Source organism: Nicotiana tabacum, chromosome 10 (genome assembly GCF_000715075.1).
Source record: "Nicotiana tabacum cultivar K326 chromosome 10, ASM71507v2, whole genome shotgun sequence".
Classification (NCBI taxonomy): Eukaryota; Viridiplantae; Streptophyta; class Magnoliopsida; order Solanales; family Solanaceae; genus Nicotiana; species Nicotiana tabacum.
Genome location: NC_134089.1, coordinates 139909433 through 139923957, shown reverse-complemented (window position 1 = coordinate 139923957; position 14525 = coordinate 139909433). Strand labels below are relative to the sequence as shown.

General features: G+C 37.9%; 1 long non-coding RNA gene across 2 annotated transcripts; it reads left to right on the top strand.

The window, feature by feature from the left end:
- The first annotated feature begins 2900 nt into the window (after window positions 1-2900).
- On the top strand, window positions 2901-7636 carry LOC107774368 (uncharacterized). Of its 2 annotated transcripts, XR_001645480.2 has the most exons (5): window positions 2919-3163; window positions 4701-4795; window positions 5126-5283; window positions 5995-6293; window positions 7371-7636. It is a non-coding gene; the product is annotated as an uncharacterized LOC107774368 (long non-coding RNA). The 2 variants fall into 2 exon arrangements; XR_001645479.2 differs by having other exon boundaries at window positions 2901-3163; window positions 5126-6293.
- The last annotated feature ends 6889 nt before the right edge of the window (window positions 7637-14525 follow it).

Sequence of the window (14525 nt, the reverse complement as noted above, 5' to 3'; positions counted from 1 at the left end):
TGGCTTTCACGAGTAGGCGCCATCACGATCCCGACGGTGGGGAATCCGGGTCGTGACATATACCCTAAATGTATACGAATATTTAGCTTGAAACCCAGTCCGTTAATCCAATTATTATTGTATATTAACTTGAGATTTTTGTAGGAACTCATAAAATTAAAATCGTGGATCCGCCTCTGAGGTAAATATATAGTATGTTGCAATACTGTAACTAATTAACGTTAATGAATCAAAAGCCACCAAAATTGTGAATTCCAAAATGTATTTGTAGGTAGACAATCAATATGAATATGGCTACTTCCCGATTATACTATTGCTTGTCACCATTGATAGATAAGCAGGGCTCTTTATGCATCTGTTTCATCAGTATAAACCAAAATTAAATAAAGTGATTGATGTCAAAGAGACTCATGTTAGAATCTAAATTCACAAGTAATGACACTGGAGAAAGCAGGGGCATAAGTTAATAATATGGGTCAACATCTAAGATCATTATTATATGATAAGCTCACAGTGTCATTTACCGCCATAAGCTCATCGTCATGTTAGAGCTATATATCTTGTGACCCTATTCTTAGTTGTAACGATTCGTCCGGTTGTTTCGAGAGTTCTAGCCACAATATCTTATTAACTGCTTCCACCATATCTTTTTCTGCTTATATGACTTGCCGGGAGGTTTCATTTTGGTTTTTTGGAGCGTTTTGGGTCGCTAAGTCCATAAACGGAGGCTTAAGTCTTTGAATTTGGACCACAGTCGTAACTGTATGAAGACGACTCTGGAATAGAGTACCATCGATTCCATTAGCTCCGTTGGGTGATTTTCGGCTTAGGGGCGTATCCGGATTGTATTTTGGAGGTCTGTAGCTTATTTAGGCTTGAAATAGCGAAAGTCAAAGTTTAGAAGATTTTGACCGGTAGTGGACTTTTTAATATTGGTGCCGGATTCTAATTCCGGAAGTTAGAGTAGGTGCGTAAGGTTGAATATGACTTATGTGCAAATTTTGAGGTCATTCGGACATGGTTTGATAGGTTTCAGCATCGGTTGTAGAAAAATTGAAGTTTCAAGATCTTTATGTTTGAATCGAAGGGTGATTCGTAATTTTAACGTTGTTTGATGTGATTTGAGGGCTCGACTAAGTTTATATGGTGTTTTAGGTCTTGTGGGTATGTTTGGTTGAGGTTTTGGGGGCCTCGGATGTGTTTCAGGGTGAGTTTTGAGCGAGTCCGGGCATTTTGTCACTCTGATGTTGTTCTGGAACGTGGGAAGTGTGGACCGCACAATTCCATGTGTTGCGGCACATTTTTGAGTGTTGTAGCAGATGAAGAAGTGTTGCAGCAGACAAAAATATGCGGACCATAGAGCAAAAAATTGCGGACCGCACAATTCTGTCTGTGGCCGCACTTGTGGTGGTTCTACAGGTTCTCTGGTCTGACTTCGGAAGCTTATATATTTTAATCTACAAGGAATTTGGAGATGATTCAAAAATGAAAATTATAGCCCTTCGTATCTAGTTTCCATAAAGATAAAGAAATCATCATTTAGACATCTGTAGAGAAAGCTATAACCAATTTACAGAAGCTTGGTAGAGGAGAGACTGTGAAGTGCAGCCGCACAATATTTGTGCGACCGCAGAAGCCAGGATGTGCGACCACACTTGGAGTTGTGCAAAACGCACATTGAGAGGTCAGATTGGATAGTATATAACCAAGGTTTAGGGTATTATTTTATTTCTGGACAATAGAAGCTCGGTTTGAGACGATTTTTCGTGGGATTTTTCAAGAAATTCATCGGAGTAAGTGATTCTAACTCGGATTGGGTTAATATACATGAATATATCACTGATTTAATCATTTAATTAGTACTTTGAGATGAGAATTTCGAAAAAATTTGTAGAAACTTCATACACCATAAATTGGGGATTTGAAGGTCGAGTTGTGATCGAAATTGGCTAATTATGGTATGGTTGGACTTGTGAGTGAATGGGTGTTCATATTTTGTGACTTTTACCTGCTTCCGAGATGTGGGCCCGGGGAGGCTTTTTAGGGCGATTTTCGAATTTCTTATTTATGTTTTGATTTTATTAATTAGATTAGTCTATTATAGTTATACTTATGATATGTAATTGTTTTTTGGCTAGATTTGGGCCATTCAGAGTCGGATATTCGTAAAAAAAGGTATTGTTATCGAGTGATTGAGCTTGGTTCGAGGTAAGTGGTTTGCCTAACCTTGTGTGAGGAACTCCCCTTTGGATTGGTGTTGTTTTATATATGTGAGCGCTGTGTATGTGAGGTGACGAGTACGTACACGAACTAATTATTGTAAAAACTCGATTTTCACTGAATAATAACCTGTGTAGTATCATGTTAGCTTAGAATAGCATGTCTACTTGCCTTAATTGCTTATCTGAACTCTGTGTAGCATGTTTAGTGAAATTTATGTTTCTCCTTGACTTGTGGTTAGTCTAAACTGTAGGTTCTCTACTGTAACTGTTATTTCCGTTGTTTGAGCTGCATATTTACTTTGGGACTACGGAACGGTATTTCGATAGATCCCCATGTTCTGCATATTTACCTTGGAACTACAGAACGGTCACTACCAGAAATTGTAGCTATGGCAATGCTTTTAATTGCTACGGATCCGTAATCGTTGCTATAAATGGTGTATTGTTACGGTTTTAACCGTTACAAAAATTATTGGAACTATCGGGAAACTTAGCAACCGAACCGTTGCAATAGTTTTAAAACCGTTCCAATAGAGGTATCTATGGCAACGTTTTGTATAACTGTAGCAATAAATCTATCTATGGCAACGGTTATATCTATTGTTACAGTCATTAATTCCCTCCTTATTTTTCACCCAAATTTTCTATACCCGCTAAAATTAAAGGGGCCACAATCTGATTTTCAATTTTTATTTTTTAGCTTTTATGTCTAATAAAATATTAAACCCCTAATTTTAGTTTTCATATCGGAGATAACGAGATACAAAGGCGATTTCAGACTCGATCTCCTCCAGGCAATTTTGGACTCGATCCAAGCTCATCCATCAACAGTTTCTTCAAATCTGAAAATCGTTAATTGGAAGGCTTAATTTTGGACTCCAGGCTCAACAACAGAGCGGCGTGCTAATTAATCCTTTCGAGTTTCTCCAAATTGAAAATCGGTAAACAGCTCTCTTCTTTCGAGTTTTGATTTCTAATTTCTTGTTCTTTGTTGCAATTAAGTATGCATAATGGCCATCGCAAATCTAGTTTGATATCTTAACTCGTGTGGGTGTTGAAGGCTTAATTTTTAGCAGCTTTTTAAATTTGTTTTTGTTTAAATTTCTGGGTTGTTTTTTGTGTATTTTGTTTAAATTTCTGGGTTGGTTGCTCGTGGGTTGGTTTTTGTGTTTTTGTTTAAATTTCGATGTTTCTGTAAGCTTCCTTCACATTATTTTGATAGTGAATGAAAAGAGCTTGTTGTTTAAATAGATGATATAAGCCGCGTGCAACTGAAAATGATTAGAACTTGTGTTCGTTGAAATCAAGATGTCGAAGAGATGGGGTTGGTTACAGTGAGTTTATCCAAGCAGTGTCATCCATTTGTTAATTGGAAGTCATTCACATTCTTAAAGGCCTCTGAAAAATGGCACTTCTTTCTGAAGGGACTGAGAATAGTCATTCTCCCCGTGAGGTATTGCATTTCGTCAATAGAGACAGATAGTTTCATCTCGGGGAGAATTTGGATTGTTTATTCTCTTGATTAGCCTTACATCTCTCTGTGATTAGCTAATAACTCATTAAGATCCTTAAGCTGATCTCTTAGCTTTCCTTATTAACACCTGATCATTAAGCTATGGTCCCTTATTAAATTGATCATCTTTCTCCTCCGATTTGGTTTCGCTGAGCTCTCCTGATATATGATCCTAAAATCCAAACAAAACTATATGAGTTGAGTTGCTGGTCAAATTGCCAGTCAATCCACATGATGGCAACAAGAGAAATAGTGAGCAGTAACAAGTTAACAACTTTTTTCTTAAAATGGTGAACAAGACAAGACAGAGAAACTGATTCTTTCTCCCATTTCTTTAGTAGTAACAATTATACCTAATATAAGGGAAGCATAACTGAAAGGGATATGCCCATAGATTACACAAAGCAGACAGAGAAACATGTAGAAAAATAGGAAGTGGACTCATCAAGCTACTCTCTTAAGAAAAGAGAAAAAGTTCAAACTAGAAAATTACAGAGAACAACAGAAATATTTTAACAGTAGGCCGACACTGCTTTGTTTCTTTCTTCATGGGTATCTCTCTATTTGCGTAAGTCCTACTTTACATATGTGTATAAAAAAGTTGAAAAGTTTCAGTTGCAATCTTGATATTTGTATCTCTAGTATTTTTTAGATGTAATAAATACATATGGGTTTGTTCTATATGTGTGTTAATTACATGCTTTATACATGTATAATGCCATCAGTTTTCTCATACTATCATATTCTTGCGACTAAACTGCACAATGTAGCTAGTTGTAGGGAGGTGTGCTAGGATGAAATAGTTGTGTGCGACGTCTCTTATTGGTTACATTAGTTGATTATTTGTTCTGCTAGACATTTTAAACATCTTTTGAGATGTAATATCTTATTCTAATAGAAGTTCCCTGAAAAGCAATTATATGTCATCAATTTTTTCCTAACACTTTGTATTGTGATTAATCCAGGCAGTTGTGACTTTAGCTGGGCTTTACTATTGGAGTGCTAAATTATCTGGAAACTACTTCGGGCCAATTTGCTTCTTGAATTACTGGGACTAGGGGTGAGCAATGACTTGTTAGTCTCAAATTTTGGTCATATTCTTGTGTTCATTAATATTGTTTTTGGTTGTGCAAGAATCCTTGCTGATATTTGTTGATACCTGCTGCAATTCAGCCATTGTCTGATGACTGCCACTCTTCTTTTTGGCTGATTCATTCATCTCTTTTTGGCATATCACTTCTGCCATCTTGGAAAATCCCATTTGGCATTTTGATTTGAAATATTATTATATAGTTAACCTATTCGATATTTGATTCAGAAATTACTTAAAAATGCTTTCTATTAATGCTTTTGCTAACCTATTTCGCGTTTGCTCTTTTGAATCTGACAGAGATTTTAACAGTCATGAATCAAGAAGGGTGCTCACTTTAAATCAAAGGGATTTAAAGTTATGAGAATGACAAGCTTCAAATGGAGAATAGGCCGCTAGATGTTCCGACATCTCACTTTAAAGCTCTTCTTGAATATTGGAACTCCGATCCCGCCATGGTAATTACATCCAACTTTTGCCAACTTTTGGTTGGAATAAACAAAGCTCCTGTAAATAAACTAGAAATTATTAGATGTTGGAATGCATGAGAAAGGGGATTACATGCCTTATTCACTTTTACTTCTACCTATAATTTGTCTTAGTATCAGTAGGTCAAAAAATTAGAGCATGTTCTATGAAGATCAAATCTCCATCATAGAGAAGCTATGTAATGTTGGCATAGTTCTCCTTTATAAAGTATATATCTGTCGAGAAATGCATTAGATATTAGATATGATTTGCCTCTTACACTTTGTGTTGTTTGAATGTCTTGGCGTACTAGAAAAGTTGTCCTTAACGTCATTGTTACCTAAAACACAAGGCCAGGGTATAGCCAAGGAATTGTGGAAACATTAAACAGGAACTCTCTCCTTAACAGCTGCACCTTGTGTGGTTAAAGAAGTTCAACATTGTGATGTTTTTCCTTTCTTGAACCTAGTTGATTCCTGCTATGGCTCTTTCTTCATCTTTCGCCATATTCTGCTCCATATCCTTTTGGCTAAAATCAACTATAGTTCATTCTGCTTCATTGCCAAGTTGCCAGGACTTTTTGGTTGTTTTGGCATTCAATGGGCAGCAAGATCATATTTCTAGAATAAAAAATAAGTGTCTGCACAATCTATTTCTATGGTGTAATAGTAGTTTGAGTTAACAAGACTTTTTTAAAAAAGAATAAAGGAAATTTTGGATCCTCTGTAAATGCTATTGATGAGAGAATGCAACAACAAATGGAGGAAATGGAAGAGAGGATGCAACAAAGATTGCTGGAAAAGTTGAATGGACAAAAGGAAGCTATGGAACAAGATATTATGATGAACATCGTTACATGAATTCAACGTCTCAACCCCGATTTGAAGACTTGATCGTGACATGCTAGTATTCAGTGCTCTTGCACCTGGTGAAGCTTCTTCTGCACAACACGATGCTATTCAACAAATCAATCGTCCATCCGCTGGCAGTAACAATCAAGGTTAGTCCGTACCAAATGTTACACGTCTTCTCTTTCTCTTCTTCTCCTCTTTTTTTATGTTGCTTCTCTACCATTGTGCGCTCTCTCGGTCTCTCTCTTTCCGGCAATGTTTTACTGGTTTTAAAGGATATTTATGGTGGAGAATGGGTTATTTGTGAAGTCATTTTAAGGGAGTTTTGGCTGGGGTTTGAAGTTGTTTCGGGGTTGACTGGAGATGGGGTTCTCACTGGTTTTCGGTTTTGAGGAATTGTCCTTATTTAATTGTCAAGGTTTGAGATTCTGGAGTTTGCTAGATATGGTTTAAAAGTAGGAGTAATAGAAAACAAACATGGATTCTTAGTTTCTTTGGTGTGTGTGTGGGTGTTTGTTTTGTGGGAGATTTAGGATTTAGCCCAAGCTCCTCACTCGGGTAAGCATTTTCAGTAGCCAGACCATAAATCTGATAGTATCTTCTATTTCTGAGGCTAATCTGCAAACACCAAGTAGTTCACAATCAAGTCTTAATTAAAGACACTTTAGGATTGAGTGGCATTTTCATGTTCTTCACTAAAGTTACATAATGAGCACATCTCAACTTTTTTCAAACCGTATTCACGTTGCCATAGTTCTCTGCAATGGATGGAATAGCTAGAGGGGAATGTGACGTTTATCATAAGTAATGAGAAAAAATAATTTTTATCTGAGCACATCTCTCGATTGGCTTGGTACACTATGTCATTGCCTTCCCTCTTGTTTCCTTCTCTCGCTTTCTTTTAGAGAGTATATATTATATTGTGTGCATGCTTCTAATGTTCATAGAACTTTGAATTCTGATTGAACTGGGATTTAAAGCCCTACATAAACACTAATATTAATAGTTCTACTCTTCTTAGTCATTTACCACCATGTTTCCAAACTAGGATGTCATTTACAACAAAACATTCGTCAAGTAAGGAATATGTAACTAGCGGGTTTAATCAGAGGATAAACATAAGGAAATTCTCCTATAGAGATATTCTTCACTTAGTCTGCTTATAGTCACTTGTTCTTTCTAATACTTTTCTCGGGGATAATGACTTTATTTATACTCTTTTGTAGGTGGAGTTTATTTATACTCTTTTGTAGGTGGAGTAGATGAAGAAATGAAAGACAGAGGCAGTGATGAAAATCTAGACCTACTTAAGAGAATTTTGAATTGTTGATTGTTGTAGATGCATGTGGCAGTTTCTAGGAATGTTTGTTATCAAAACATTTTAAAACTTTTAACTCTTGAAATATCAAATGTATGTACTTGGTAACATTTATCTATGGATATTATTATAGCTTGTTGGATAATTTGGATTAAAAATAGTTTCATTTTGTTATTTATATGAATTTTAGTGTGCTATAGTTTATTGTATATATATGTAAATCTGTATTCACAACAGGGGACAATATTTTCAATTCAATTAAACTGTTACAGTAGCTTACAGAACCGTTGCCATAGGACATGCAAACCGTTCCAAAATAATCTAAACAACGTTGCAATAGGTAGCTCAACCTTTGCAATATCTTAAAGAAATCGTTGCCATTTCTTAAATAGTTGTAACGACTTAATAGATATAGTTACGGTTAATGACCGTTGCATTTAAAATTATGGTAACGGAAATCAACCGTTGCAGTAGATAAAAATAATCGTTCCAGAAGGACGAGGGAAAACCGTTGTGATAGACTATACTATAGCAACGGTTAGCTGAACCGTTCCATAAGCTCTATAGGCACGCAAGCTTGTGGAACGGTTGTTGAACCGTTGTAATACATCTATGGCAACGATTTACCTATCTGTTGCAACGGTTTTCCATGCGTAGCCATAGGTAAATTTTCTAGTAGTGGGTATTCCGGTAGATACCCCTGTTCTGCATATTTACTTTGGGCCTACAGAATGGTGTTCCAGTAGATCCCCCTGCACATTTACTTTGAGACTACGAGACGGTATCTCGGGAGATCCCCTGTTGTTATCTCTGTGTATTGAGCTATTACCTTTCAATGATTTCACTCTTGTTAAATTTCGGTCTTTATTTTACTACGATATTTTATTCTGTCTATATATATATATATACCAGTAGGGCTTTGACCTGATCTCGTCACTACTCGACCGAAGTTAGGCTTGGCATTTATTGGGTACCGTTGTGGTATATTCATGCCCTTCCCTGCATCCAGGTACTGCGTATCAGCCACATTATCAGTGAGTCAAGACAACTCTGGAGACTTCAAGATATATCTGCCGCGTTCGTAGATCTCGGAGTCCCTTTCTACTCTTCCCCATGGCAAACGCTTCCTGTATTTCCCTTTTGTTAGACTCTAGATTATAGAGATACTATTTTCTTTTTATAGTTTGTGACTCATGATGTTTTGGGTTTTGGGCATATTGTGTATTACCGAGTAGTTGGTTATTGTATATGCCAAGTAGCATGGTATTCAGTTATGTGTTCTGTTAGTGTTAGTTGTAAATTTTCATGTTCTTCATTTCTTTTCCGCAAAATGTTGGGCTTACCTAGTCGTAGAGACTAGGTGACGTCACGACAATTCACGGAGGGAGAATTTGAGCCGTGACAAGGTTGTATCAGAGCTCTAGGTGCATAGGAGTCGTGAGTCATTAGTCGGTTTATTAGAATCTCGCGGATCGGTACAAAGACATCTATTCTTATCTTCGGGAGGCTATGAAACTGTTACGAAAGTTACGCTTCTTTCATTCCTATCGTGAGAGCTTATTGATCTTAGAGTTTCAACTTTTATCATTCCATTCTCCGCAGTTGGTGAGGACACGAACTGTAGTTATCGATGACGCTGCTCCCACAGCAGGTGTCGCTAGAGAGAGAGAGAGAGATAGAGGCAAAGGCCGATGAGGAGTGCGCACAGCAGATAGAGCACCTACCAGAACAACAATTGAGGAGTCGCTAGTAGCTCCTGTTGGGGCAGGTACCGGGGGCGCCTACTGATACCTCCGAACTTAAGGAGACCTTAGCATAGTTCCTGAGTATGTTTGGTACATTGATTCAGGCAGGGTTGATTCAGGAGACCTTAGCTACTTCACAGACTGGGGGAGGGGCCCATACTCCCGCCGCTCACATTCCAGATCAGCAAGTTCACGTTGGTCAGGTTCCGGGTGCATGGGGAGACAGCCCGTGGTCCCATTTCACTAGGTGGTAGGGATCGCTCGCCTGGTATAGGAAAGGTAGGTCCAGGATACAGAGGGCAGACGAGGTCAGGAGAGAGAGTGCATGGAGGCGAGGAGACCTTGTATACTGGAGAGATCCAATGGTCCTTATTTTGGAGGCAAGGCACGACATGGTAGAGGTTTTGTGGGTCACCCAGTTCAGTTTGCGTTTCAGGCTTCGTACAGTGTTTCATGTGCTCATGGGTCTCAAAGTACCCATACCGCACAGTTCCCACAACCACGTCAACATCGCAGTTGTTTTGAGTGTGGCGACACTCGCCATGTGGTGAGGATTTGCCCTAGACTTAGGAGGGGTGCATCTCCATAGACTTCTCAGGCACCGCATGCCTCACTAGGTCCTCAGACCATGACTCCAGCACCAGCTACTACTCCACCTACTCAGCCAGCTCGAGGTGGATGTCAGGGAGGTAGAGGTCACCCTAGAGGGAGAGGCCAAGCCAAATACTATGCCCTTCCTTCTCGTAAAAAGGCAGTTGCTTCCGGCTATGTCATTACAGGTTTTGTTCCGGTCTGTCATAGAGATGCATCGGTTCTATTCGATCTAGGCTCCACTTATTCCTATGTGTCATCATATTTTGACCCGTACTTGGGCGTTGGCCGTGATTCTATGAGTTCTCATGTTCATGTGTCTACACCCGTGGGAGATTCTATTGTTGTTGACCGTAAATATCGGTCATGTTTGGTTGTTATTAGTGGTTTTAAGACCAGAGCCGATTTATTATGGCTCAGTATGGTAGATTTTGATATTATCTTGGGCATGGATTGGTTGTCACTCCATTATGTTATTCTTGATTTTCACGCCAAGACCGTGACGCTGGCTATGCCAGGTTTACCGCGATTAGAGTGGAGGGGTACCTTAGATTACACTCTTAGCATAGTTAATTCTTTTCTTAAAGCTCAATGAATGGTTGATAAGGGGTGTGACACATATCTAGTTTATGTAAGAGATGTATGTATTTGATACCCCCATAGTTGAGTCAGTCCCAGTAGTGAGGGATTTTCCTGATATATTTCTAGATGATCTTTCGGGCATGCTGCTTGACAGAGATATTGATTTTGGCATTGATTTGTTACCGGGCACTTAGCCTATCTCTATTCCTTCATATTATATGGCTCCTCCTGAGTTGAACGAGTTGAAGGAACAGTAACAGGAATGCTTGATAACTTCATTAGGCCCGGTGTGTCACATTGGGGTACTCCTATCTTGTTTGTGAAGAAAAAGGATGGTTCTATGCGTATGTGCATTGATTATGTCCAGTTGAACAAAGTCACTGTCAAGAACATATATCCTTTGCCTCGTATTGATAACCTATTCGATCAGTTATAGGGTGCCAGAGTATTATCCAAGATTGACTTGCATTCAGGTTATCATCGGTTGAAGATTCGGGAGCTAGATATCCCGAAGACTACTTTCAGGACTCGGTATAATCATTACGAATTTCTTGTGATGTCATTTGTGTTGACCAACACCCCAGCAGCATTTATGCATTTGATGCACAGTGTATTTCGGCCCTATCTTGACTCATTCATCATTGTATTTATTGAGCAGCACCTGAGGATTGTGCTTCAGACATTGAGAGATAAGATATTATATGCAAAGTTCTCAAAATGTGAGTTCTGGTTAGATTCCGTGGCATTTTTGAGTCATGTAGTGTCGAGTGAAGGGATCAAGGTGGATCCGAAGAAGGTGAAAGTAGTGCGGAGTTGGTCCAGACCGTCTTCAGCTATAGAGATCCGGAGCTTTCTTGGTTTGGCGGGTTATCACCGTCGATTTGTTGAAGGATTTTCATCTATTGCAGCGCCTATGACCAGGCTAACCCAGAAGGGTGCTCTGTTCAGGTGGACAGAGGAGTGTGAGGAGAGCTTTCAAAAACTCAAGACAGCTTTGACTACAACCCTAATATTGGTATTGCCTACAGGTTCGGGGTCTTATACTAGTGATTGTGATGCGTCGCGAGTTGGCCTCGACACGGTATTGATGCAGGACTGTCGATATATATATACCTTCAGAATAGTGCATATGCATCATCATTTGATTTATAAGCATACACAAATATTTTTTATAATTTTTAAAGACATTAAACCAATTTATTCCTGCATTTTATTATATATAAATATCAAATAATTATCCTTCAAATTATTTTATTATGATTTAATCAACTTAACTTATCATTTATACCAACATGAGATTTTAAATATTTTCAATGCATTTTTTATAATTACATTTGCATTTTTAAGGCTAGTTGCATATTTTTGCAATAATAGCCCATATGCATGTATAATTATAGTAATTATGTAGAAAATGAATTTTTATAACGCTAAGTAATTATTTTTAATCATTTTAGTGCACAAATAATATTTTATTATTTATTAATTATTTTTATAAATTATTTATTTATTAAATATTGGATATTTAAAAACTAGCAAAAAACCCACCCATTTTCGGACCAATTGCTGGCCCAAACCTAACACCCTAGCCCAATAAATCTCAAGCCCAAACCAAACACCCCTTTACAAGACTCGGTCGGTACCCATTTTATACGTCCTGCCCCATTTATCTTTAATCACAACCGTTGATCTCTCAAGATCAACGGCCCACGTTCACCCCCTCTCTTTAATTATCCAAACCCACCCAAACCCTAACCATTCTCACCACCCGCCACCCCTAAATCCTCTCTACTCTCTCTTCTTCTCTGAGAAACCCTAGCCGTTACCTCTCAAAGCCCTCCCATACTCCCTCTTCTAATGGGATTTCTCTCTCATCTCCTTACCATATTACTATATTTCTGCTATTTGTTGATTTTCCATGGTATTACCTAATACTTGCCTAAACATGGAAAGTATTATCACTCTGATTCTATCCGATTGACTCTTATTTCCTGAATCTGGACGATATTCGGTCTACATACGTTTATTCTATACCGTATGAGTCTGATTTTGTTTATATTTTATTGATTCTTACTTACCCTAAAACTAGGGTTTACAGATTTTCTTCAAATTGAACCAAAATTGGTTCAAGCCTTTGATTTGCATGTTATCTTGTCTATATTCATCCTATTATGTATGAGTTTGATTTTCCTTTCTACCGATTTTTCACTTTCCTTAAAAGTTAGGTTTTCAGATCATGTTTTCTTTATTTGTCCGATTCACTGATTTTTGGTGCTATTTGCATCTCTATTCATATTTGTGTGAATATTCTGTTAACATTTTGATTTCCTAAAAATTAGGGTTAACTTATTTTTTCCGATTTTTATTTGATTCTGCAAGATGATGCTTCCTTATTTGTGTTAGAACCTTATTTACTTGCTTGATCTTTGTCACTATATAAACCCCTCCCTATTCCCTTTTAAAACAAGGCTTAAATAGTTAAGAATTCACTAAAAACTTAAGTTACTACTCTTTGTTCTCTCATACTCTTGTTCTATATTTTGATTCATGGCTGGCTGAAAGCCAAGGCTAGAAATTCTGGGTTTTTGCTACTGTGGACTTTGTTCTTTCTTGTTTTTCGCTTAACTAGTAAGTTGCTGCACTTTTGTAACTCCATTCCTATTTGCCTGACACTTGCATATGTTTGCACTTCTCGAGATTATAGTTTAAGGTGTTTTTGGGTTGTTCTAGTATGCAATTCTGATTGCTTTACTTCAATTTTAAGTCTCTCTAATATTTAACCTCATTATGTTGGTAATCTGAGACATGCCTGAACCTGGTTTCAGTTAATTAATTTCTCTTCAGGCTCACTTAGCTTATGTGTTGCAATTTGCTGATGTTTATAACCTTTGCGTTTTAGCCTCTCTTTATGTGTTTGATTATGGTAGCAATCTTGTCACTTAAACATGCTTTACTTACATAATTCTTACAATGACCTACTCTCATCTTGTTTGAATTTTGTTGCCAATCAATATGATTCTCACTAGGATCTATACTTAACCTAATTTGAACCTTTTCCTTATTGTGAGTACGTGTATACCAATCCTGCAAACATGTTTGTTAATGTGTGATTACTTATGCACTAGGTGTGGAACTTGTTCTGCTGAGTCTTTACTAAGTCTGTTCTTAAAACCTAAAGCCTATTTGATTATTTGCTCTATGTGCTCAACTTGTACTCTTCAATTCTGTCCCTCAGTTGTTGTCCAGTCTCCCCCATTATCACTTATGTTATTCTGAGCTCCTTATTCTTAGCCGGCTGAAAGCCAATGCTATCAAGGCTCTTGCTACTAACCTCCCTAGTGTGAGCACTGCTCGGGGTCCAATTGAGACCTTTGTGAACTCTGACACTAGGACTTGGTCCCCAATATATCCTTGAATCCCCTCTATTAACCTCCCTTGTGTGAGCACTGCCCTGAGTTCTTGAAGCCCTTGAGAACTTTGGCGCACTTGGGTCCAAGGTTCCTTTCCATATTTGTCCTAATTGCTCAGTTCTGCCCCATGTCACTTGCTGAATAAGCCAATGGGCTTGTGTACATGGTTGTTTCTGAATCTTTGATGGTCATTGGATTTTGGCTTTGACTTCTGGGCTGTTGTGAATTAGGTGAAATTGAAATTGAAGGCCTGGCCTGGCCGGGTGTAATTTAGGCTTGTCTTAAGCCCACTATATTTAATTTTCTAACTTTGCAATTTATTTCATTCATTGTGATTGTAATAATGATGTAATAACAATTGGGGTATTAGTAAAATTGGGAAACTGGGGTTACTTTAATATTGCATAAAACGGGTAGAAATCCTACCTATAGGTGTTTAATTTGCTCGAACATGTTCTGCTACTGTGTGTGCTAGACAACCTGCCTATAGGTGCTTAACTCGTTTTATATATTCAACATTTACATGTTTTATAGATAACCTGCCTATAGGTGTTCAATTCATTGACATATTCTGCTTCCACATGTTTGTTATAAATCATGCCTATAGGAAATAAAACGACCAATCTTTCAATTGCAGCATGTTCACATAGACACCATGCCTATAGGATTTTATTGATTCACAAATACTGCTCTTTACAATGTTCACGTAGATATCATGCCTATAGGAACAACCATTTC